This window comes from Triturus cristatus, chromosome 10 (assembly GCF_964204655.1).
Source record: "Triturus cristatus chromosome 10, aTriCri1.1, whole genome shotgun sequence".
NCBI lineage: Eukaryota > Metazoa > Chordata > Amphibia > Caudata > Salamandridae > Triturus > Triturus cristatus.
The window spans coordinates 88,204,680-88,230,857 of NC_140593.1; the positions used below are offsets into that span (position 1 = coordinate 88,204,680).

General features: G+C 52.0%; 1 long non-coding RNA gene across 1 annotated transcript in view; it reads left to right on the top strand.

Annotated features, from left to right (window-relative positions):
- Positions 1–215: 215 nt before the first annotated feature.
- The window catches only part of LOC146788898 (uncharacterized), a 157,834-nt gene continuing 131,871 nt past the window's right edge, over positions 216–26,178 (top strand). Inside the window, exon 1 of the long non-coding RNA XR_014969722.1 lies at positions 216–398. This is a non-coding gene — a long non-coding RNA (uncharacterized LOC146788898). The remainder of the gene's footprint in view (positions 399–26,178) is intronic.

Below are 26,178 nucleotides of genomic sequence, written 5' to 3' on the forward strand. Positions count from 1 at the left end.
TAACTGGATCACCTTGTCCAGAAGGCGGGGCTGCTGCCCAGACACTGATAAGCGCGCCACAACTCCTGCTATGCGGGACTTGAACCGGACTAAGCTGACCTCAGGCGGGGACTCCAAGTCCCAGTATCACCTTGTCCAGAGGGCAGGGCTGCTGCCCAGGCGCTGATAAGAGCGCCACAACTCCCACTGTGTGGCACACGAACCGGACTAAGCGGACCTCAGGCAGGGACTCCAAGTCCCAGTATCACCTTGTCCAGAGGGCGGGGCTGCGCGCCACAACTCCCACTGCACAGGATGCGCCGGGGCAAAGCCCGGGCCAAGGGCGGGCCCATCCTTGCCCGGAGGAGGCCTTACCGGGCAACCCTTCTGACATCTGGACATCTCTACATCTTGCTCAGGTGAACTTGACCCAGAACTCGAAATTAACTTTGGCTAGTGAAGTTGAAGGTTTGACATTGTAGCCAGAGTTCCTGGGGTTAATTGACATCGGTGTCGTCCGTGAAGGCCACCCGATAGATCCACTTTTGCTTCCCTCTTCAGATAAACTTGGGGCCACAATGGGAAAGAAAAACACCTGTGAGGGAGGTACGGGTGATGGCTGTAAGAAGAAGGCAAAGAAGGGGAAGAAGAAAGGCTTAAGTACAAGCCTGGCAGCAGGGGGGGGGGGGTGCATTGGACAGAATAAACAGTTTATTAACTGAATGAGAGGGACTCGTTGACACTACACTTACTAATACCTTGCCTAAGAATAGTACTTCCCAGGTTTTGAGTAGTGCTATATGCAATGGGCGCATACCTGGGCGCATACCTGCAATGTTCAAAAAGTCAGCCAGTAGGATCTCACCGCCTGAATCCTCAAATGTATCCCCTGTGAGCTTTGATAGCGGGGGAACTCCTATGCATGCCTCCCAAAACGATGTGGCTGTCTTTCCCTGTAGTAATAGATACTCCACTCTTACAGACCATCTAGGGTCATTGGACCTCCTCCCCCCCCAGTATTGGGAGCCGGGCACAGAGGCGGGCACAGAGAATGGCACTCGCAGTACTATTCAGAGGGCCAAGTAGTAGCAGGTAAAATCACCATAAGAGCACAGATAGAAGGAGCAGTGTTGGGTAAATAAGTGGGGCCCCTGTAGGGCCACTGTGGACCCTTTCCAAAGATCTGTCTCCATGAAGATAATAGACTTGGGGCATCATGTAGGTAGCTAAATACCGGTCGGTAACGGCCGAAATTTGGTAAATATCCCGTTACCGACCGGTATTTAGCTATTTGGGATGTAGGAGGCATAATTCAGGATTCGGTAAATACCGAATCCTGAATGTAGGGAGCACTCTAAAGAGTGCAAATTAGAATTAAGAATTTGTTATTTACCACCAAATACAGGTTGGTGATAAATAACGAATACCTTGCAAAACGCAATATTTTGCAGATGTAAGAGTGCCATGTGGCAGACATACATGCCCTTAGGGCATGTATGTGCGCCACATGTGCACACATGCAAGAATCAGGGGTGCAACAGGGTGTCAATGTGACACCCTGCCACCCTTGTATATGCTCCCCCCATTACCGAATCGGTATTTACCGAATCGGTAATGGTGACTGGCTTCCCATTGATTCCTATGGGCCTCCAGGCCCATAGGAATCAATGGGAAGGTATGCCCCATTACCGAATCGGTAAATACCGATTCATATTTACCGAATTTTTCCGATTCGGTAAAATTTACCGAATCAGTACCTACATCACATTTACCGATTCATAAATACCGAATCGGTAAAATTCGGTATTTATGAATCGGTAAATGTGTTGCTACCTACATATGGCCCTTGATGAGCAAAATGAGTGCCCTCAAAGCTTCCATCAGTAGCCTTTCTGACTCCCTAAGTAGGATTCACTCTGAAATGCAGCAGGTAAAATCAATAATGAGAGCACACACAAAGCCTACTTCCACCCCCTAACAGGACATGGGTATTGCAAGACAGCCCCCAGGTAACAGCAAGGCTCAAGCAACACAGAGTACAAATAGATCAGTTAGGGATGCGTCACTGAGGTGTGCTAGCATAGGCCACACACAACCTGACAGGGTGCTCAATAGTGTGGCAACCCATTGGTAATCCACACACCCCACCGTGGCATCTGCTCCTCCTGTAATCCCCGTCCAGTCTCAGGCCGGTTTGCCTTGAGTGCCAGGCAGTGCTGCCAAAACATTAGATACAAGTAACGTTGTGTACATGATAAATGTACAAAAGCAATCAGGGAGCTTGCACAGAGTTGGAAAAAAACTTAGTGGAACTCTGCTATCCGCCTCCAACCCCCCTAAAAAAATATTTACAAATGAATTTAAAAATAAATTAAAACACACTTACCTATACTGCGACGTCCCTGGGCTGCCCTCCTCCTCATCGCCGTTTGTCTCCTACATCAGACGTACATCTTGCGAGATCTGCGCATGCGCGAGTGCTCGTGCATGTGCATTCCTCGCAAGACATCTTGCGAGAAAGGCACACGTGCGTGCGCTTGCGCAGTTCTCGCAAGATGTATGTCTGACGTAGGAGAGAGACGGCGAGGAGGAGCAGGGCAGCCCGGGAACTCCGCAGAACTGGTAAGTGTGTTTATTTTATTTTAAATTAGTTTGTAAATATTTTTTATTAGGGGGGTGGAGGCGGGGAGCCTATTTAGCAGGGGGGCTGGCTCTGCTGCAGAGTCGGAGTTTTGCCCTATACTCCGTGTTGCCAGAGGAGCGTGGAGTAGGCAAATCTCCGCAGACTCCGCTGCCGGAGCGGAGTTCTCTGCCGCCCTTACATAGAAGACAAGGGATCTCTCCTAAACAAGTGCACCCAATGGATTCACCACATAAGGGGCTGCCAGTCCCTAATAAGGGATGACATTATCAGGGCTAAGAGACACTTGTCTACACGGGCCATGTGGCCACCCATGAATATAGAGCACGGAGTTAGGAGCGAGGTTTAGCGGGTATTTTATTGGCCCGTCCATATGCGGCGAGGAACAGGTCATATGGGGTTAAAGCAAGGAAACAAAACAATAACAAAAGGAAGGTTCTTTTGATGTCAGTCCAGCCACTGTATAATGTGGACGTTCTCTCTTTCAAGTTCTCCTCAAGAGGGTGGGGATTGAGATATTTCGTTATCTACTTCTCCTTGTCAGGACGCCAGAAGAGGGAGTGTGGCCCGAACCCTCGGAGAAAAATAAACAATGGTCAGATATAGTGGGTTTGGGTCAGTCTGCCTACCGCCACCTTCACCCACGACCAGGATTGTGCAGCTAAGAGGGACAAGTGGTGGGAATAAGGGTCTCAGTGAATACGGGCAGTACGTACTTCTCACCGCCCCATCCTCCACCAACCTGCAGTAAAATCTTTGAAAAAGGGTACTTTCCGATGGCCATGGCCCTCCTGGGTTGTGGCTGGGGGAGTCTCACCACCCTCCTCCTATCTGGGTCAGCTGGACTCTCGAGTGTTGCCTCTGGGCGGTTCCTCTGTCTGTGGGTCTCTTTTCTCCTCTCCATCTTCCTCTGCCTACCGCGGGGGTTCTTGCCAGCCTTTGAAGTCCAGATCCTCGGGAAACACGAAGAACGAACCACCGTCCTCTTCAGTGTTTTTCTCCTCTGTTGTTTATCCCTCCTCTCGTTGGGCAGGTCCTCTCTTATGTGTGGAGACTAGACTGCCTACTTTCCCCTCTGGACGTCCGACCGCAGGTGCCGTCTTGGAATTCCCGCCCGCGAAGGGCGTAGGATTACACTATAACAAGAATGGTGTGCAGTTCCTAATGTGAATGCAGGCGAACGTGTATTGAGAAATAGGCTCTACTTGAGAGTAAGTAGTTGCGCAAGAAGTGGAGAAGAAACTTCTCCTAGTTGGAAAAAGACCCTCACACACCCAGCCAGCTAGATGTCATGCTTCATCATCGGGTCTGCTCCTTATCGGGGCGGCGCTGTAATCCCCGATCGGCACCCGAGATGGGGCCTTCCTGGCGGAGATCTTTTTTCCAAAAGCCGGTGGGTGAGGTGCGTGTGAGGGCCCTAAATTGTGTAGGTGATGGTGATGTGTAGGAAAAAGTAAAATAGGGGAGAAGGTCCACTCAGAAAATGTTTTCATGAACGTGGCCCCTACCCTAATTAAAAATAATAAGACAAAACAACGCTAATCCCAACTCTAAGGATGTGGGTTAATTGCGTCTGTCAAGTGGTCAACATGTTTCTTGCCCTTAAGTCTATTTGATGGCAATTCGTCAGGACCAAAAAGATCTACCTACACTTAAATGGTGGTGGTCTAAAGTACAGTATACAGATGACCACCCTTACAGCACCCAAAGAAAGTGTGGTACCTGTAATTCTAAAAACACAGCCTGCAAGGTAAAAGACAAGATTACAATACTAGAAATACAAGTCACAATATTTGTAAATGACAATACATGCAACAAATTGATGCAAACCGCATGCTGAACAAGGTTGCTAGTGGCATGCGTAATGACGTGTCTGTCATACAAATTTGAAACAGTGAGATAATGTAATAAAAAGAAGGAACGAAAGCAGCAGGAGTGGCACACAACAAAAAGTAACTCACCCCATTAGGGTCATGGATGTGTGGTATCAGATCCGGCTAGTGGAGACACTAAAGTGTAGTGTCCTAATATAAAATCAAAAACAAAACGAAGAAAACAAGAGAGACATAGTTGATGTATGAGGAACTATACATGAAATCCCTGGCTAATGCGCCCAGGGTCGAGGAGGTCACACAGTGAATCTGCGTGTCCAGTAGATGAACACTGGGTTTGTTGTGAACTGTAGTGGTGCCAGGCCTCCAAGTAAGGAGCACAAAGTAAAATCAAGTGAAAGGTCCCAGGGGGGCGTAGCGCAGTGCCCCGGCAAGGCGCCGGTCGACAACCCCACACTCACCAAGGTGAGGTCAGGTGTGTAAACAGGGCGCCCATCGGGGCCCCTCGCGGGCTTGTGTTACCTGTGACTACACAAGAAAAAACACCGTGTTGACCGATGAGGGCAAGGTAACCACGCGGACAATGCTGGGAGCCGTCACCAATTAAGCGAGGATGAGGTTCTGGAGCAACGCTGGTAGTGATCGCAACGTCAACATAGTCGCGGGCCCGTGCAGTCAGCAAGCCCACACAGAAGGTGCCAGTCATCTGAGGGGCATGGCACGTACAAACAACATCTGAAGGCGCCATCGTGGCTAATACTCACGGTTACCAAGGCAGAGGGTGGCGGTAGATTACACTGCCTTCCTTCTTGGCATGAATGATTGGGGCATGTCTCTGACAGATACTGTGATAGAAAGTCCACATTCCCTTGAGCTCGACCGGGTGCATGAAGGGCCTGGAAAAAAAGGCTGTAAGGACAAGAACCAGCGGAGTATCTTGGGGTTTGTGTCTTTGTGAGTGGCAAGCCTGGTGAGGGGGGCCTGATCAGTAACCAAAAAGAAAGTATGTCCCAATAAATAATACTATAGGGCCTCCATAGCCCATTTGATGGCAAGGCATTCCTTTTCCATTGTTGTGTAGTGGGTTTCTCGTGGGAACAATTTACGGCTGAGGTAAAGGATCGGCCGAAGATCACCCAGTTGGTCAGGCTGTGACAAGACAAGCCTGTAATACCCTACCAGGCCAAGGAACGCTCTTAGGTCCTTTTTGATATTTGGCTTTGATATGTTTTGGATGGCTTCTAGTTTTGTGCACTGTGGTCGCAGTGTCCCTGCTTGAATAGAGTAGCCCAAATATTCTATACGGTTGGTGCCCAGAGTGGTCTTTTTGGGGTTAAGTGTCAGACCTGACTGGTGGAGAGAGAAGAAGAGACACCGCGTGTGTTGTAAGTGGGTCTCCCAATCAGCGCTGTATACCACAATATCATCCAGAGAGGCCACTGCGTATCGTTGATGAGCTTATAGAATGATATCCATTAGTCTTTGGAAGGTAGCGGGGGCTCCGTTTAGCCCAAAGGGCATGACCGTAAAATGATACAGGCCGGATGGAGTAGAAAAGGCCGTTTACTCTCTGGTGGCTGGATGGAGAGGAATTTGCCAGTGTCCCTTTCTCAGGTCGATGGTGGACATTACACAAGCCCCTCCCAGTCTCTCTATGAGCTCATCAACTCTCGACATGGGATAACTGTGGAATTTGGAGTGGGCATTCAGCTGGCAAAAGTTGATGCAAAACCGGAGGCTCCCATCTGGTTTGGGTACCAACACCACCGGGGAATACCAGTTGCTCTGTGAGGGTTCGATGATATCTGCTCTTAATATCGCGTCCACTTCTTGTTCTACAGCCTGGCGTCTTGCGGCTGGGATGCGATAAGGCCGTAGTTTTATGACTGTCCCTGTCTCTGTTTTTATGTTGTGTTTTACTAAGGCAGTCCTCCCCGGGTTACTGGAACTGAGCCCTGGGAAACAGTCTAGCAGGATATACAACTGCTGTCTTAAGCGGTCACTAAGTGTTTTTCCTGTTATTGGCCGTTCTATAGACATTGAGCAGGAGGGTTGGATGGGTATCTCTATAGACTTTGTACAGGTAATGTGGTTCACAGAAGCAACAGGGCCTCTGTTCTGAGGGGGGGTTTCTCCTACTTCTTCAACAGATTAATCAGGTAAACCTGTCCCTTGGGTCCTGTTCTAGAAATAGCTACTCTATAGGTAACTGGGGTTACTAGTCCTACAACTGTATATGGTCCTTGCCAGGTCGCTAGCAGCTTTTTGTCCGAGGAAGGTAAAAGTATGAGTACATTATCCCTCACTGTCAGCTGTCTTATTTGAGTGCCTTTATCATAATATGTCTTCTGTTTTGGCTGTGCCTTCTCAAGGTTTTGATGAACCTCTTCCCACAGAGTCGCTAGGATTTTCTTCAAGGTGGCTGAGTAACCTAACAATGGTTTCCCCTCATCCTCCTCTTCTGTCGACTGTTCAGCTGTCATATCTAGAAGGGTGCAAGGTCTATGTCCGAACACTAGCTCGAATGCACTGAACCCCGTGGTGGTAGGCCCCTGACGGCCATATCAGCCTCGGGTGATACTAACCCTGTGCAACTCAAGTCCGCGCCACGTGGTGGTAAGCCCCTGATGGCCACATCAGCTTGGGGTGGCACTAACCCTGTGCAACTCAAGTCCGCGCCACGTGGTGGTAGGCCCCTGACGGCCACATCAGATCAGGGTGAGACTAACCCTCTGCGCAACTTTTCATGGACTCTTTATGATTGAGACCCGTGGAACGTCCGCCATCCAGTCACCACTGGTAATAAAGGATGTGACGTTGTCGATCCATTATATTTGCGTGGTCACATGGCCTGTGATGCATGTGCCGGATGGGTGTGGTGTGTGTGCAAACTGCAAACCTGCCCTCAGGAAGTGGCCGTGACATGTTGACAACTAGACCACTGACCTGCAAACCAACAGCGAGTACGCCTGCGACAGGTAGCTATGTGGGGGGTGCAAACGTGTTCTCAATCGATTTTTCATAGGAAACTTTAGACAGGGCTACAGGTCAAACTGCTGAACGGAATTGCGCCAAATTTGGTAGGGAGAAAGGCCTTGGTCCAGAAAGCGCGCTTTCTTGCATCAAGTGAAAATATAAGAAAAAGGTCCCGGGGCAATTTGATATACCGGAGCTCTGTCTGTGTGGGATAACCCTGTCACGCTCCCTCTGCCCAACATCACCACTTCGCAGCTATGCCGTTAGAAGCCAGTCCGTCGGCTCGCAACTCTCTACTTTTGTGAGCTAGTACGCTGCTGTGCCTGTACCTCTGCAAGCTACTATGCTGCTGTTCCTTTGGGAGCAGACGGCTCGTACTACTGCATCTGTGAGTAGAGTGGACGGCTGCAGTTGTCCCTCTGCGAGCCTGGGTGCGAACTGTTCATAAGTCACACTACATAAGCATTAAAAAGCCATTTTGTGATTCAGTTCGTCAGCTGGCATCAGTCCGAGGGATTTCTGAAAACATACCGGAGTTCTTTCTGTGAGAGATACCCCTTTCACGCTGCCTCTCCCCACATCAGCAGGTAATGCACCCTCTTCCCACATTACCAACATACCCCCAAAAACCTTCTTAGGCCCGGAATTGTCCCTGTGCAGTTGGACAAACGAGAATCTTAGTCATGTATAGATTTACATATAAAACATTTTATTTAAACAAAACAACAACAAATAAAAATGAAGGGAGTCTGGTGGTGTGGTCGCTGCCATGAAGTTGGGGTCACTGCCATTCAGGACTCAGGACACAGTTCCACATGTGGGATCAGCTTGTATTGAACAGGGTTAGTGGCACCAGGTGTTGCGCCTTGTGTTGTACAGGGTTAGTGACACCACGTGTCGCCGGCCTGGCATATGGAAATATGCCTCACTGTTCAAAGGGAGTCTGGTGCTGTGGTCACTGCCACGGACTTGGGGTCACTGCCATTCAGAACTCAGGACACAGTTCCACATGTGGGATCGGCTTGTGTTGAACAGAGTTAGTGGCACCATGTGTCGCCGACCTTGCATATGGAAATATGCCTCACTAATTAAAGGGAGTCTGGTGCTGTGGTTACTGCCACGAAGTTGGGGTCACTGCCATTCAGGAGTCAGGACACAGGACACAGTTCCACATGTGGGATCGGCTTGTTTTGAACAGGGTTAGTGGTACCACGTGTTGCCGGCCTTGCATATGGAAATATGCCTCATTAATCAAAGGGATTCTTGTGCTGTGGTCGCTGCCACGGACTTGGGGTCACTGCCATTCAGGACTCAGGACACAGTTCCACATGTGGGATTGGCTTGTGTTGAACAGGGTTAGTGGCACCACGTGTTGCCGGCCTTGCATATGGAAATATGCCTCACTAATCAAAGGGAGTCTGGTGCTGTGGTTGCTGCCATGGACTTGGAGTCACTGCCATTCAGGACTCAGGACACAGTTCCACATGTGGGATCGGCTTGTGTTGAACAGGGTTAGTGGCACCGCGTGTCGCCGGCCTTGCATATGGAAATATGCCTCGCTAATTAAAGGGAGTCTGGTGTTGTGGTCGCTGCCACGGACTTGGGGTCACTGCCATTCAGGACTCAGGACACAGTTTCACATGTGGGTTCGGCTTGTGTTGAACAGGGTTAGTGGCACCACATGTCACCGGCCTTGCGTATGGAAATATGCCTCACTAATCAAAGGGAGTCTGGTGCTGTGGTCGCTGCCACGGACTTGGGGTCACTGCCATTCAGGATCAGGACACAGTTCCACATGTGCGATCGGCTTGTGTTGAACAGGGTTAGTGGCACCACGTGTCGCCGGCCTTGCATATGGAAATATGCCTCACTAATCAAAGGGAGTCTGGTGCTGTGGTTGCTGCCATGGACTTGGAGTCACTGCCATTCAGGACTCAGGACACAGTTCCACATGTGGGATCGGCTTGTGTTGAACAGGGTTAGTGGCACCGCGTGTCGCCGGCCTTGCATATGGAAATATGCCTCGCTAATTAAAGGGAGTCTGGTGTTGTGGTCACTGCCACGGACTTGGGGTCACTGCCATTCAGGACTCAGTACACAGTTCCACATGTGGGGTCATCTTGTGGCGAACAGTGATGAATACAGGCCCCAGCTAGGCCCGCAAGACACAAGGGTTCGCTCTCCTGTAACGGAATCTATAAGGAAGTTGGCACGGAAACTGCAAAGTACAAAACAACGTTTATTAACCCTTAAGGGTGGTCCTACAATCCACACAACACTCTTCAGTATTGCATGGAGTAGCACAAAGAACATTCGTACACAGTCCCCTTTTATACACAACAGAGGGGCTCATAAGTGGGTGGATACAACATGAGGCCGAAGAACATTACCATTTATGGTCATTCTCGATACTGAATCAATACATGGGCGGAGCCAACACACTCCTTGAGCCCGCGAAAGGACATGGTCAAGCAAAGCTAATTATAACAGATGTGGTCAAGTCTGGGCATGCGCCAGACGGACAAGAGAGAGCTATTTATAAACTGTTGCTAGGCAGATTACAAGAGCAACTAACACAGAGGTCGGACTCTCCTCGTGGTGAACACATGGCAGCATGTCAATACAAAATGGAGTCCGGACTTCGGTCAACATAACGAAGAAAACATGATCAAAAGGGGAAGCATTAATGTTTTCAGTAAATGCTTAATCACATTCTGCCTTAATTTACAACAGACGACCCTTTCAGCATTTACTGAAGACATCCGGTTTCCAAGAATAATCATCATATATATCAATTATCATCATTCCCTTAACCTCTTTAGCTAGACCCTTCTGTCGAGCAACATCGGCAATAGCTTTCTTATCTGGAATGCAGAATGAAATGCATACGGAACAGCACAATGGTCCACATTGAATACACATACAGAAAAGGAACAGAACTGCTATAATAATGCAGAGACCAGTTAAGACCTTCCATCCCCAGGCAGTAACCAACGCCCAAAACCATCCAGAAAAGGACCAAGTGCCGTTTTCTGTGTGGATTTCAGCTGCTATTTTATGCAGCTTGTTAATGGCGTTATAAACGGATGGCGTATGATCAGGGATGAACACACAGCAGCTACTTCCAATAATTTTACAGGCTCCACCTCGATCAGCTAACATTACATCTAGTACCATACGATTCTGCAATGCAACAATCCTAGTTATTTGTAATTCTTCCGTAAGATTCCCAAGAGCGGCAGCAGTCTGATTTGTCACAGCTTCTACCACTCTTGTCAATCTTCGGATCTTCCTACTGTTCAAAGCAGCTCCAACAAAGAAGAACAGTCCTAAGTTAAAATCAATATACTGTTGCAAGCTGGTATCGGTCTGATCCACATCATCAATTGATAGAGTACGTTTATATCTATTTACAGTCACATTATTCAACAGTTTCAAATCCTTATGATATGACGCAGGTGCTAAGAATACAGGAGGTAATAGGAATGATACATAGCATACCCCGGACCACCCAGCCGGCAAATGGTAATAACCTTTATTTCCACATACAAAATAGGTATTATGGGACGCTAGGAAGGTACTGTTGTTCAGCCCGTCGATGTTCAATACAGTTATACAATCACTGACACCAACAGGGATAAAACCCACACTCTGGACACACAAATCTGCTTGAGCTTGTGCTACTTGGATTACGAATTTGTCCTTCCCCACAGTGTCTCTTGTGTTCGTGAAGATATAGGGGATGGATTCATTGTCCGGTCGGTACTCTTCCCATTCCCAAATTGTCCCATTCGCTTGTGGATACCCATTCTTGTCTTGATGGCATTCTCTGTTAAGTCTAAAAAGCAATCGTCCCACTGTCGGTTTCCGAGTGGCAAACAGCAAAGTGTACCATGCTCTACAAGAGCCATTATGAGAGAAAGGAAGTGGTATGAATGGCGTTCCTCCTTTCTTCTGATGGGCTGGCATCATCCCACATATCCAACAGTTCGTAGCGTTCGTAGCAACGTGGGTGTGATGCAGCATCTGAATGAAAGTGTTATTCAAATAGGATTGTCGATGCTTCAACTCTTGATATGGCAGTGTATAAAAGTAGTGCTCCGCAGGCACTGGAGTCGTCAACACAAGTGTCTTTCGAGCAGGAGTTGCCTCCTCCACAAACCATGTGGTTATACCAACGATAGCTACTGTTAGCATGAACCCCAACGCACAAAGGATTTTCTTCTTCTCCATGTCAAAAGAAACAATACCCTGATATCTTCCTGAAACTAAAAAGTCTGTCAGAACTCTTCCCCTTGGGCAGCGGTTGATTTCTTCACCAGCGGGCCAAGACGGGTGTCACTACACTAATGCAGGGCTGATCCCCCCCCCTTGCCTCATCGGCTCTCCGTTTCACTAACCCAAGGGCCGTTCTGACAGTATGTCCCGGCACTGGAAACCTTACTTCCTTGGTCGAAGATGATATCGCCTTCCTCCAGAAGTCGTGTGGTCCGGAAAGAGCTCCTCAGTGTCATTCGGCTTCGCAGCACGGCCTGTCTCTGCTGCTAGGATTTCTCGTTGATCGGTCAGCACGGCAGACTCCACCAATCCGGGCGGTACCTTTCGGCAGTGCAAGGAATGGATCCAATTCTTCCTGTTCGAGACTCGCACTGCCGTCCTCATTGCAAGGAGGACTTGTTCAGGTCCTACCCATCTCGGCTCCAAACTGTTCGTTCTGTCGAAAACCTTCACCATAACATGATCTCCAGGCCGGAGACCATGTCCTTCACCGGTAGACCGATCAGGGAGCGCCTCTCGGACCTGTTGATGAATAGAAACCAAATTATCCGTTAACTGTGCCAGATAATCGCTCATCATTACACAAGGTACATCATACACAGCCTTAGGCCTTGGTGGACCCCAAATATTCATTGGGCGTCCAAATACGATTTCATATGGCGTAAGGCCAGTTCGAGAGTGTGGCACCGACCTAATTGACAATAACGCCAGTGGCAGGGCGTCTGGCCAAGTCAAAGATGTTGAAGCTTGGATTTTGGCGATCTTAAGCTTCAGTGTACCATTATACTTCTCGACTAGTCCTGCAGACTGAGGGTGGAACACGGCATGAAACTTCTGAGTGATGCCTAGACCCTTCAAGACATACTTTATAACATCCGCTACAAAGTGAGGGCCATTATCACTCCACAGAAGTCTACAGACGCCGTATCGAGGGAAAAACTCTTTTAGCAGCAGCTTCGCCGTGGTCATTGCAGTATTGTCTTTCGTAGGGTACGCCTCAACCCATTTGCTGAAAGCGCAAACCACTACTAGAACATACTTCAAATTGTTACAGCGCTCAAGCTGGATGTAGTCCATCTGCAGAACCTCAAAGGGTGCAGTGGGCGTCGCAAATCCTCCTACTGGAGTTCGAGTGCCTTTCCCTGGGTTATACTTCAGACAAATCATACAGGTCTGCACCACCCTCTTTGCTGTGCTAGCAATCTCTGGATGCTCCCAGACTTGGGTAAGCAATTTCACAATTGCGGAAGCTCCAACATGTGCTAGCCCATGTGCCATTTGAACCATAGGTTGTACGAAAGCCGTGGGTAACTTCCATCTATCCATCTGCTTATTTCTCCAACAGCCCTCATCATCCAACTCTCCCTCGCTAGCCCATTGCTCCCGCTCTTTATCAGAAGCGGTCCTTTGCATTTCTCGCACTTCCTCCTTCGCATCACGCCATCTTTCCACCTGTGACTTTACTACATACATGGCAGTAGCGCCGGGCTGCGTCGCAGTCTCCCGTGCTACTCGGTCTGCTAACGCATTCCCTTCTCCAACTTTATCAACTACTTTCCTATGGGCACTACACTTAACAATGGCAATTTTCTTCGGGTATGTCAATGCGGTTAAGAGATTGTGGACTAACTCCCCATGCATTATCTGTACCCCATGTGACGTTAAGAACCCTCTCTCCTTCCAGAGTAGGCCGAAATCGTGCGCTACTCCGAAGGCATAGCGGCTATCTGTGTAAACATTCACACACAATCCTGTACTGAGCTCACATGCTCGTGTTAAGGCTATCAGTTCCGCTGCTTGAGCTGCTTTCTGTGGTATGCGTGCTCAGTAGGCCTGGGCGGTAAATTCCGTTCCGTTCGCGGAATTTGCGGAATTTGGGTAATTTCGCGTTCCGCGGAGAACGCGAAATTGGCCAAAAATCTGCGTTCCGCGACTTCGCGAAATTTTTTGCTTGTTCGCGTTCTCAATATGCGTGTTCGCGAGATATTTCACCCCGAGCACGCAAACAGCGATCGCGAACAGGAAAAAAGTATCGCGAACAAGCAATTCCGCGTGTTCGCGGAATTTCTGCGTGTTCGCGGAGATTTTTTACCGTTTCGCGGAGATTTGCGTAACGCGATTTCGCAAATTCCGCCCACCCCTAGCGTGCTGTCTCCACTATCGTGTGTAATGTGGTAATTGCATACGCTGCTGAAGTCGTACCATCTGGTAGCTTCAGGCATGATCCGTCTACCCACAACTCTCCATCTACCTCTGAAAAGGGCGTATCCTGGAGATCAATACGACCCTTTGTTTGTTCCTCAGTCACAAGAATACAATCATGCGCTTTCTGCGCCTCAGGCTGGGTCTCGGGGTACTGGGTCACGCACCTCTTTAACGTAATATGAGGAGCCAAAAGCGTCAGCTCATATCCCGTTAAACGGGCACTGGTCAAATGCTGCGTCTTTGTTTGATTAAGCAGGGCATCCACAGCATGGGGAACTAACACCAACAATTTATGGGACAACACAATTCCTTCACTTTGGCGTATTGACACAGCTGTCGCCGCTACCGAGCGAAAACACCCTGGTAATGCTCGGGCGACAGGATCAAGCACAGCCGAAAAGTATGCACAAGGGCGCTGCTTGTCGCCGTGCATCTGTACTAAGACTGACAATGCACATCCATCTTTCTCATGCACATACAACGAAAAGGGTTTTGCATAGTCAGGGGTCCCTAACACTGGTGCTGAACAAAGGGCCTGTCTCAATTGCTGAAACGCAGCATCACACTCATCTGACCAGGGGATCGGAATGGGCGTGTCTTTTGTCAAGAGAGCTAGTAATGGCTTGGCTATGTGTGAAAACCCCAATATCCACTGTCTACAAAAAGAAACAAGACCCAAAAATGCACGCACATCCTTCTGCGTGGATGGTCTCGGTGTGTCCAAAATTACTTGGATACGATCTGGTGTGAGTGCACGCCCCTCCTTAGACAAAAGGTGACCTAAATAAGTCACCTTTGGTCTACAGAATTGCAATTTCTTCCTAGATACTTTATGATTGTGGGAGGCTAAAAAGGAAAGGAGGGATAACGTGCTCTTTTCACACAACTCCAGGGTGTCAGCCGCCAACAAGATGTCGTCGACATATTGAATGAGGGCGACCCCCTCGAGTAGAACAAAGGAATCCAACTGTCGTTTCAAAGCCTGACTGTAAATACTAGGGCTTTCTGTATAGCCTTGGGGAATTCTACAAAAACGATAAGATCTATTGTTTAATGTGAACCCAAAAAGAAATCGGCTATCAGGGTGAATGGGAATAGAAAAGAAGGCATTTTTCAAATCAATCACTCAGAACATGGTCGCCGTAGGCGGGACCAAGGTAAGCAACGTCGTGATATCGGAAACCACCGGGTACTGAGGTACCACGATCTTGTTTACCTCCCTCAAATCAATTATGAACCGATAGACCTTTGCATCCGTGTCCTTTTTCAAAATTGGGAGAATCGGACTGTTACAGATATTATAGGGAACTTCTTCCACTACCCCTACTGCTATCAAGTCTTGCACAATCTGTATGAGAGCCTCCTCGCCCTCCTGGGAAATATGATACTGCGGGAGGCGTGGTAGCACCGCCCCCTCCTGGACACTAATGTGGACCGGAGGAATCACCATTTGCCCCACATCTGTGTCCGAAGTCGCCCATAAAGCTCGGGGGAGGGTAGCCAACAATGCATCCTCTGATATCGTACACATCCGCCCAGACCTGGGATAGTTGTCATTTAAGATCACCCTCACACCCTCAGGGGAGCAGCGGATTGTAGCCCTAAAGTACTTTAACATATCAAGGCCCATAATGTTATCCGGTGTATATGGAGCAAGCAGAAACGGACAGGGCGCAGAAAAACAATCAACTTTAAATGCAAGGGGCTGTGAAAGAGGGCTTCGGGAGAGTGTACCGTCAAACCCTACCGATGTAACTATTGAGCCGGATGGGGGAGCCCCCGGAACCAAGTACCTAGACAATGCACTACGTGTCGCTCCTGTATCCACTAGGAACTGATCAGTAGAACCTAAAACCTCAGCCGATACATAAGGACCCGTCTGATCGACCGGCACCTCAACTGATTCGGACCCCCATCCAACGCATTCCTATGCATGCTGAGAATCATGATATCCCGATTGATCGATGTCCGATACATGATACTGGTGCTGGCGATCAAAAACATTTGAGCCATCTCGGTGCCGCCCGGCAGTATCGAAACGGACATTATCGTTAGAATTCCCTCTAAAGTTCGAGAAGCCCCCTCTACCTCTCGGGCCACCCGGAGTGTGCCCCTGACGCGAAGCACGCAACGCTGGGCAATCCCTGGCCCAATGGCCCAACTGCTTGCAGTACGCACACTGGTTCCTATTCAAATCAGATCGGCCCGAAGGGGGACCATAAGATCCGCCCCTTCCTCTATTATTATTACCCCGTCGGGGCGGGCCATATACTTGTGCTAACATCACCTTGGTTTTGAGATCTTTCGATTTCTTCTCCTCCTGGCCCTGCGCCTCGTGCTCCTGACGCTCATAATACTGAGCGATAGTCAGAAGGGCCGTCGGCGTCGCGGAGGACCAGGAACTCTCGCTCGCTTTTAACCGGGCCGCAACTGCCGGTAGCAGATTAGCCACATATTTGTCCGCGAAAAGGTGGCGGCCCGTGTCGTCAGTAAGCGACTGGCCACTAAAATCATGAAACGTCTCCTCAAAGCGCGTAAAGAAGTCCGCAACTGACTCGTCAACTTTCTGCTTACATGCAGTTAACATATTCCAGTCAATCTTTTTAGGGGGGATAATCGTCTTCAACTTAGCCACAATAGCCGCAGGGAGATCTAAAATATTCTGGGGTGGTTTCTGTGCAGGCTTCCGTTCCCTATCCTCATCCTCAAGGTCGGACCACCGGGCCTTGAAGGCAACCGCATCATCTACCTTTCGGACAGAGCGCCACGTATCCGGCGGTAGGATAAGGCCAAAGAACAGGTCTATATCCGCTAAGGTCATAATGCAAGAATTCAAGGCCCCCTCGACTTCTTCATAGAAGGCCGCTGGATTCTTGCGGGGGTCAGGCAACGCATTCTTTAGTGCCATAACATCGGCCCTATGCCATGGAGTGTAAACCCAGTTATATACAAAATATCCCCTTGCATCGGCGGAGTTAATATCCGAGCTAGTCCCTGCTCCCTTAGGAGGAACATACAAAGGCGCCGCCTCTCGCATTGGTTTAGCATGCACTATGTCATCCTTATCTGACTGGGAGGCGGATGGGTGGCCCCCTGCTGCAGACGAATCCAACTGCTTCCCCTCCTCCGTTTGTTGGCGTGCTTTCTCTCTAAGGGCCAGCACCTCGTCCCGTAAAGCGAACAGCCGCCGAGCCGCCTCAGGAGCCTTAGGGGGAGAAAAAACACCATTACGTAATGCTCCGGCATCCGAAGACACTTCGTCAGGCTCAAGGACACTAGAATATTTTCGGAAAGCAGCAATTACTTCATCCGCGAAATGAGACAGAAAATACACCCTCTCTCTATCTTGCCACGACCCCCAAGTATGGAACAACTCCTCCTTAGACATCTTGCCCTTAAGTGCACGGAGGGAAAGTTTCCGAAGCTCAGCCATATGCTCGGCCGATAACATGGACCGTGTGTCGACCTTACCCGGAGCCGGGCCAGAATCTTGCGGCCGCGGAGCAGATGCGCCAACATAAGGGGGCGGAGAGCGATCTAGTAAATAAAAATCATCATCAGGATTATTAAGGACAGGATAAAGCGGCTGGCGAACAACATATTGACCCGAGACCTGTAGCCTACGCTCTTTCTCTTGTCTGTCCGTATGCTCTTTGTCCTCCCGATGCTGCGCTTCCTGCGCTCGCACATGGTCATTCTTCCGTTGCTCTTTATCAAACAGCGCTTTCTCACGTTTCTCTCGCTCACGCACTTCCTTCACCCATAATCGCACACACTCAAACATATCCTGACGAGCACGTCGCTTACACATACACTGTTCCACATACTCAATCTTACGTATATCAAACGATCCATACAAAGGCCATCGCAACTCAGGATCCTTCCTCGTGTATTTCCTCCATAGCGTGCTGTACATTATGGAAGAAAGACCATGCTTCACATACATATCCCTATTAGGAGTCCCCTCTGGGGGAGCTGGAGCAGATTCCTCGAGGTTCAACCGGTTACCAAAACAGCAGCACCACTTACGGAGTGCGCTGAAAGCAGGCATGCTCAGAAATAGTGCAAAATATGCAATATTATAAGGAAAAATGGCACTTAATCGTTGCGCCGTTCAAAGTTTACACAGCTCCTGGAGAAATTTCTCCACATTACCTGCCTATATGTGTTGCAACGCATATATTTTCACAAAGACAAATTCAAAATATGACTAGTCATCATCAATCAAAACTCAAATAGCCAACCCAGGCTTCAAAACTCGGAGCAAGTACCGTACAACGGTTCTTACCAATCAAGAGTCCAGGTTCCAACTGCCAAGCTCCACAATCGCCCAAACGGCTCTCACGGCAGGACCGACAGAAGAGGTCTCAGTCGATGACCGGCGCCACCCAGACGGTCAGCTCGGAAGGGAAGGAAGAAAAACCTCGGGATGCCAGGGCTAAGACGCCGCTGGCAGTGATCACGTCCCCGGCCAAACTCCTCACCTTCGTCGCGACCAGTCCTTCGAGCATCCGAGTCGCCGATGAGCCCCACGTGACGGGCGCCAATTGATGAATACAGGCCCCAGCTAGGCCCGCAAGACACAAGGGTTCGCTCTCCTGTAACGGAATCTATAAGGAAGTTGGCACGGAAACTGCAAAGTACAAAACAACGTTTATTAACCCTTAAGGGTGGTCCTACAATCCACACAACACTCTTCAGTATTGCATGGAGTAGCACAAAGAACATTCGTACACAGTCCCCTTTTATACACAACAGAGGGGCTCATAAGTGGGTGGATACAACATGAGGCCGAAGAACATTACCATTTATGGTCATTCTCGATACTGAATCAATACATGGGCGGAGCCAACACACTCCTTGAGCCCGCGAAAGGACATGGTCAAGCAAAGCTAATTATAACAGATGTGGTCAAGTCTGGGCATGCGCCAGACGGACAAGAGAGAGCTATTTATAAACTGTTGCTAGGCAGATTACAAGAGCAACTAACACAGAGGTCGGACTCTCCTCGTGGTGAACACATGGCAGCATGTCAATACAAAATGGAGTCCGGACTTCGGTCAACATAACGAAGAAAACATGATCAAAAGGGGAAGCATTAATGTTTTCAGTAAATGCTTAATCACATTCTGCCTTAATTTACAACAACAGGGTTAGTGGCACCACGCGTCACTGGCCTTGCATATGGAAATATGCCTCACTAATCAAAGGGAGTCTGGTGCTGTGGTCGCTGCCACGGACTTGGGGTCACTGTCATTCAGGACTCAACACATTTCCACATGTGGGATCGCCTGGTGTTGAACTGGGTTAGTGGCACCACGTGTCACTGGCTTGTGTTAAACAGGGTTAGTGGCATCACGTGTTGCGGCTTGTGTTGAACAGCGTTAGTGGCACCACGTGTCGCCGGTTATTTGGAGAGGAAGTCTCCTGCATGTGTCTAGAGAGAGTGCTTCCCCTGCCTTATGCTAATCTCCAGGCAAGTCACTCAAAAGCTACTGTATGGTTTCTAGATCCCTACCTCAGTGAGCATGACAATCATACATGTCCACTGAGGGTCTCCCTGTTTACATGGATTGAGACCCTAGAGCTTGGCTCTGAAGTCGAGGGGGTTATGCCTAGTGCACCCCTATTTTTCAGAGAGTGGCTACTGCCCTCTCTATTAAGGCTGTGGTAGACTGACACTGGTGGCAGCAATAAATCAATAGTCAGGAGGGATGAGTCCCTAGGCACCCTCCTGACCAAGTCTGTGCAGTCTGCCATGCCTGTGGTCCTGTTGTCTTTGTCTACCTGACGTGTGTTTGAGAGCCCGTGGGTGTACTGGGGAAGAACGGTGAGCTGAGCCAGTGTGAGGAATGCAAGCTGTTCTGCTGGACATCCCAGCTCCCCTGTGCCCCTCCCCATTTCCTTTGAAATGCCTGGTGGGCTGGGGTAGACACTCAGCTCTTATCTGGGTTTAGCGGCACTATCTCTGCTAAGAGGACCCTCCCCCACTGGTCAGTGCCTCCTGGGCTGGAGTTAATTAAAATTCCTCTTTAGGGATGCACAGGCTGGTACCAGAAAAACATGGAGGGAAATTGTGCATGCTTTAGCCATGCATTAAACATGCCATGAAGGGTTTGTGATTGGAGGTGTATTCAGGATGCAAAAGTAGCAGACCCTCTGATTGGATGAGCCTATCAATCAGAGGTGATAAAAGTCTGGCCTGAGTGGTCAGCTGTTGTTCAAGACTGGTCCATGTTGGACCCGGCCTCGTGGCGTGGTCCCGAACCCTCCTACCAGACCAAACGGGGGCAACCCCAACCCTTCGGGGCCCCCCGAGCTTGTACCCCGCTACCCGCACCAGCCTTCGCAACGCGGCTCGCCCGGGCCTCGGTCCCAGCGAAGCCCCAACATCAAGGCGCCAAGACCCGACCCAAGGGGGTCGAGTGGCCACTCCACAGATCCCGGAGGAGGGGAGTTTCGATGGGGCCTCCCGCCGGCCCCCGACGCCTGGGTCCGATCGCCCCCCGGCCTCCCTGGGCGATGGCTCCACCCCCCGCTGGGTGTCTGGACTCTCATCCCGGCCCCTCCGGCCCCCCCGGCGCGAGGGTCCGGACATCAAAGGGCTCCAGCCATATATCTGGGGCAACCCACAACCAGGACAGTAGTTGTATCCTGGAGTCCAGAGCCCTGCTGATCGGATCGCGGCTGACCCTACGGAGAGAGACTCATTGCCTGTAACTGAGAACTCGAGCCCTGCTAACTGCGTCGCGGCTCCCCCTTGCTGAGAAGAAGACCCTCACGGAACATCGAAGCCCTGCTGACCTCGTCGTGGCTCGACCTCGCTGAAGCAACCACCGGAGCCCTGCTGACCTCGTCGCGGCTCAACCTCACCAAAGCATCCCCTCGAACCCTGCGGACGACGTCCTGGGCTGATACTGAGACTGTCCCGCTACCCCCGTTCCTAACCAAACCCTGAGACTCTTTTGGATCCCTTGATCTGCCTGTAAATATTGCCACAGAGACCTACCCTCAATTCTGATAAACGACTTGTGAGCATTGATACCCTGGTTGTGTCCCTTTGTGGTGGGAGGGGATTACTTGGCTGTACGATCCTAGGAGAAGGACCTCGCCCAGGAGGCTTCTCAGCGGCGCTCGGCTGCTTCCTTACGGAACGGTGCCTCTCGGGGTGGTCAGTCCGACACCATCTGACTCCCCGGAGGTCGCCCTTCTAACATTGGTGGCCAGCGGTGCGATCCGAACCCGACGCAAATCGTACAGCGAGTAACTCACCTACTACCTACCCAGACACAGAGAAACTATGAGCAACCAAGAGACCACCCCAAACGCGGAGTTCCAACAAGAACGGTTGGAGGAATATACCCATAAGGAACTAAAACAGTTTTGTAAAGACAAAGGCATCGTGACCACCGGATTAAACACAAAAGAAGACCTGCAGAAAGCCCTAAGGGCCTGGGTAGAGCCCGAAGCGGCTTCCCCCCAAACCGAAGAAAACCCGGTGCCAAGCGTGCACCAGCAACCAGCCGCAGCCCCAGCAGATGGGAGAAGAACTAGCATGGAGACCGGCCTCTCCCCGGAAGAGATGCGAGAACGGGAGAGGGTCCGGACCCACGAGTTAGAGCTCGCCCGACTCCGCCTGGACGGCGAACTCCTACTAGCAGAAAAGAAATTGGCCCTAGAGCAACTACGGTTGCAAGAAGAAATAGAGGAGAAAAAACGGCACCGAGAACTGGAAGAGAGGAGGCTAACCCTCGAGCATGAGCGGGGCCTTAAAGAACTTGAAATTAAGTCCAAAAATGGAGAGACCGGCGCCCCCGGAAACAGAGACAACCCTCCGCAGGTCGAGGCGAAGGTACATATCCCCAAGGATGTCGTCAATGAGTACTACAAGAACGACGACATCCAACAATGGTTCAAGGCCTACGAGGTAGCCATGACCGCCCATCGGGTACCCCGGAAAGATTGGGGTGCCGGCCTATGGGGACGGTTCCTCAGCGAAGGCAGAGACACCCTGCTACAGCTCCCAGACGCAGTGATGACCTCTTATGACCATATGAAGGAGGCCCTGCTCACCCGCTATGGTCTCACCCCAGAGATGTACCGCCAGCGCTTCCGGGACTGCAGGAAGCTCCCCGGTACCACCTGGGTGGAATACGTTTTTCAGCAGAGCCCTGGAAGGGTGGATCAAGGGCAGCAAAGTCACCTCCTACGAACAGCTGTTCGACCTCATTGTATGGGAGCACCTCTCCAACAACTGCTTCATCGAGCTGAGACAGCACCTCCTCTACAGCAAGCTGACCGAGCCGCGGAAGCTCGCCGCCGAGGCCGATCGATGGGTGAACACCCGGGTCCCTCGGAACTCGATGGGGGAGTACCAGCAGAACAACCTGGGGCCCCCCCGCCAGCGCGGCGGAGGAGGGGGATCGAACCGAAACAGAGACTTTCCAGCAGGGCCGCCCCGGAGTCCTCCCCGGGGACCGCCCCCGAACCGCACGTCCCTGTTCCTCGCCCGAAGAGGGACCCCCCTAGCCCGACCAGGGCCTCGACCGACGGTAACGTGCTACAACTGCCAACAGCCAGGGCACTATGCCAGTGACCCGACCTGCCCCGTGAACCGACGAGCCGGGACCACCGGGCCACCACCCCGCCAGTTGGCGGCCACGGCCCTGGGAGAAGGGGGAGAAGATGAAGAGAACGACGACGCAGAGCCAACCGAATGGGAACCCGCCGCCATGACCTTGGTATGCCTGGGCAGCCGGGAAATGGTGCCCCGGGCTCCCATCCCGAGCAACACCCAGAAGTACCAACAGTGGGTCACCATTAATGGACGCCGGGCTGAAGCCCTCCGCGACACCGGAGCCAGCGTGACAGCCGTCCGCTGCCACTTGGTGACCCCCGAACAGATCATGCCTAATGTACTGTGCCTCGTTCGGTCGGCAGACAACACCGAGAGCTTGTGCTAGATGGCCCGGATTCCCTTCGAGTGGGGGGGAGTGTCGGGCATGCTGAAGGTGACCGTCCGCGACGACGCCCCCGTAGACTGCCTCCTGGGGAACGACCTGGAAAGTTCCCCCTGGGCCCACGTCGAGCGCCGAGAGCATCTGGGAATGCTGGGACTGCCCGAGTGGGTTTGCGCAACCACCCGGTCCACGACCGCCCGGGCCATCCAGCCGAGCATACCTGCTCCCCCGAAGAGCCGGAGTGGCCCGAATCGCCACCCCCCTCCGTCGAAGAAGAAGCCGACGCTCAGTCCGGGCCGCCAGAAATCTCCCCGGACGAGGTCGCCACGCTCGGCGCCCTACCCAAACTCGCCCAATGGCGCCAAGAAGGTGGCCCCACCAGGGAGCAGTTCCGCCAAGAACAGAAAACCTGCCCCTCCCTCGAAGGGACCCGACAGCAAGCAGCCGCCCAGGCCACCGGAGAGCAAACGGGGACCCACTGGGTCTATTGGGACAATGACCTTCTCTACAGCGAGCAGAAGACCGCAGAACTGGGGGCCGGCCGAGTGCTGGTGGTCCCCCTCCGATTCCGAGACTTCCTCCTCAATCTGGCGCATGATGTGCCCCTCGCCGGGCACCTGGGGCAAGACAAGACCTACAGCCGCCTGGTGACCCACTTCTACTGGCCCCGAATGCGGAAGGACGTGGACAATCATTGCCGCACCTACCCGACCTGCCAAGCCAGCGGGAAGAGTGGGGGAAAAGTCAAAGCCCCTCTCCAACCCTTTCCAATAGTAAACACCCCGTTCGAGCGGGTAGGGATCGACATCGTGGGGCCTCTGGACCCCCGAACCTCCCAAGGACATCGCTTCATCCTCGTCCTGGTCGATCATGCCACCCGATACCCTGAAGCCATCCCTCTCCGAACAGTGACGGCCCCCGTAGTGGGCCAGGCCTTAATGGGAATATTCTCCAGAGTGGGTTTCCCCCGGGAGGTTGTGAGCGACCGAGGCACGAACTTCATCTCAAAATATATGCGGTCCCTGTGGCAACAATGCGGGGTCACCTACAAGTTCACCACCCCGTACCACCCCCAGGGGAACGGACTAGTCGAACGATTTAATAGGACATTGAAAGGAATGATCAAGGGCCTGGAGGAGCCCCTAAGACGCAAATGGGACGTCCTGCTGCCCTGCCTCCTGTTTGCCTATCGGGAGGTCCCACAGAAGTCTCTGGGGTTCAGTCCCTTCGAACTCTTGTACGGACACCCTGTCCGGGGCCCCCTCAGCCTGGTCAAAGAAGGCTGGGAGACTACCGTCCAGAATGCTCCGCCCGACGTCTACCGGTACCTCCTGACCCTGCGGAATCAAACCCGGAAATTCAGGGAACTGGCCGAAGCCAACCTCGAGGCCAGCCAGGAGGAAATGAAACACTGGTATGACCAGAACGCCTCCTCCATCGAGTTCGAGCCAGGCCAGCAGGTCTGGGTCATGTCGCCTGTTGACCCTTGTGCTCTCCAGGACAAATGGACCGGGCCCTTCAAGGTGGTAGAGAAAAAGAGCCCCGTCACCTACCTGGTCGACATGGAGTCCCCCAGGAACCCGCTCCGGGTTCTCCACGCCAACAGGCTCGAACCCCACTTTGCCCGAACGGAACTTAGCCTGCTGATGGCTACGGGCGATGGGGCTGAGGACGACTCCGAGCCCCTGCCCGACCTCCTGAGAACCTCCGAAAAGGACGGCTCCGTAGAGGGAGTCATCCTCTCCGCCACCCTGACTGCGGAGCAGCGCCAAGAGTGTCAAGGACTGCTGCATCACTTCGCTGCTCTCTTCTCCCTCACTCCCGGAGTCACCCGATGGTGCGTCCACGACGTCGACACCGGGGACAGCCCCCCCGTGCGACACCGAGCCTACCGAGTCTCCGACCGGGTGCGGGCCTGCATCCACGCCGAGGTCTCCAAGATGTTGGCCCTGGGGGTCATCGAGCCCTCCGACAGTCCCTGGGCCAGCCCTGTGGTCCTGGTGCCGAAAGCTGCCGCCCCGGACACCGCCCCGGAGCTCCGGTTTTGCGTGGACTATCGGGGATTAAATGCCATCACCAAAACTGATGCCCATCCCATTCCTCGGGCAGATGAACTGATCGACCGCCTAGGAGCAGCCCGCTACCTTAGCATCTTTGACCTCACCGCCGGATACTGGCAGATCAGGATCACCCCGGGCGCCCAAGAGCGTTCTGCTTTCTCCACCCCCGATGGTCACTACCACTTCCGAGTGATGCCCTTCGGCATGAAGAATGCCCCGGCGACCTTCCAAAGACTAGTGAACAAGGTACTGGCCGGCCTAGAAGTGTTCAGCGCCGCCTACCTGGACGATATTGCGGTGTTCAGCAGCCACTGGGCCGAACACCTGAGGCACCTCTGGGAGGTTCTGACCGCCCTCCAAAGTGCCGGGCTCACAATAAAAGCCAGCAAATGTCAGATAGGGCAAGGATCCGAAAACCTATCTGGGACATCAAGTGGGGAGCGGCCATGTGGCTTCCCTCCAGCCAAAGATCGACGCCATCATGGCCTGGGAGCCCCCAGCCACCCACACCGCTGTGAGGGCCTTCCTGGGACTCACGGGCTATTACAGGCGGTTCATTAAGAACTACGGAAGCATTGTGGGCCCCCTCACGGAGCTCACCTCAAAGAAACAACCAAAGAAGGTGCACTGGACGCCCCTCTGTTAGGCAGCCTTCGAGACCCTCAAGACAGCGATGTGTACCGCCCCCGTGCTCCAAGCTCCCGACTACAGCAAAGAGTTCGTGGTACAGACTGATGCCTCGGAATACGGAGTCGGGGCTGTCTTGTCCCAAGTGAACTCTGAGGGGATTGACCAGCCGGTGGCCTTCATCAGCCGGCGCCTGCTGCCCCGGGAGCAAAGATGGAGCACCATTAAACGAGAGGCCTTCGCCGTGGTGTGGGCCCTCAAGAAGCTCCGGCCCTACCTCTTCGGCAACCACTTCCGGGTCCAAACCGACCACCGGCCCTTGCGGTGGTTAATGCAGATGAGAGGCGAGAACCCAAAGTTGTTGCGATGGTCCATCTCTCTGCAGGGGATGGACTTCACTGTAGACCATCGGCCCGGCAACGACCACGCCAACGCCGACGGCCTATCCCGCTTCTTCCGCCTCGGCGAGGAGAACACCCAAGAAGATGGGTGACTCTCCCTGCCTTCCGCTGGGGTGGACGACTGTTGGACCCGGCCTCGTGGCATGGTCCCGAACCCTCCTACCAGACCAAACGGGGGCAACCCCAACCCTTCGGGGCCCCCCGAGCTTGTACCCCGCT